The following is a 1,118-nucleotide window of genomic DNA, read 5'->3' as shown; positions in this document are numbered from 1 at the left end:
GAGGAAGGGGTAGGACTAGAGAGGGGAGGCTCCTGGCCTGCACTGGGAGCTCAAGGGCAGAGTCCACTTCCTGGATGTCACCCACACTTGAGCTCTGAAAGACCCCAAGGAAGCCACCTCGCTGATGAGGAAGGGCGGATGAGAGGAACGCAGAGGGAGTAGAACGCGTGTGGCTTCTGGCAGCCTCTCTCTGAGGATTGCTCAAGTGTGTATGCCATGAACCTCGGCCTACTTCTGATTTGTTGCTGCACATTGGATAGTTAGTATGTGCAGCAGCCTGGGTGACTCACGAAAATGACTGATAAGCCCTCTCTCTTTGCAGTAAGGGCAGATTCTAGCATTTGAGTCCACTTTGGGAAGGATGGTGTGTGAGGTCAACGTAGAATATTCCAGGCTGGCCAGGCATGGTTGGCCCATGCCTATAATCCCAGCATGTAGGGAGGCCGAGGCTGGTGGATGGCTTGAGCTCAGAAGTTCAAAACCAGCCGAGGCAACATGGCGAAACCCCTTCTTTACAAAAAAAATAGCTTGGTGTGGTGGCTCCTGTCTGTAGACCCAGTTATTTGGGAGGCTGAGGTGGGAGGATCGCTTGAGCCCGGGAGGAGGAGGTTACAGTGAGCTAAGATCAAGCCACTGCACTCCAGCCTGGGCAACAGAAGGAGATCCTGTCTCGGGAAAAAAAAAAAAAAAGATATTCCAGGTCATCTTGAAGTCCTCTCTTGACAAAGTTCTCCTAAGTTCCATCTAACAAACAGTTTTGCCTATTTGTTTTTATTAAAAGGAGAAAGAAAATAAAGAGAAAAGAAAGCTCTTACTTTTCCCTCCTAGGATTATAAGAAACATTACCCAATTTTAAAGGACTTCAAATTCAAATGTTGAAAGTCAGATATTAAATAAGGGTTTGTAGGCTGGGCTTGGTGGCTCAAGCCTATAATCTCAGCATTTGGGAGACCAAGGTGGGCAGATCACCTGAGGTCAGGAGTTCGAGACCAGCCTGGCCAACATGGTGAAACCCTATCACTACTAAAAACACAAAAATTAGTCAGACATAGTGGCACACACCTGAAGTCTCAGCTACTCAGGAGGCTGAGGCAGGAGAATCGCTTGAACCCAGGAGG

Source organism: Mandrillus leucophaeus, unplaced genomic scaffold (genome assembly GCF_000951045.1).
Source record: "Mandrillus leucophaeus isolate KB7577 unplaced genomic scaffold, Mleu.le_1.0 Scaffold348, whole genome shotgun sequence".
Lineage (NCBI taxonomy): Eukaryota > Metazoa > Chordata > Mammalia > Primates > Cercopithecidae > Mandrillus > Mandrillus leucophaeus.
The sequence above is the reverse complement of the archived record's forward strand: the minus strand, read 5'-3'. Positions refer to the sequence as shown.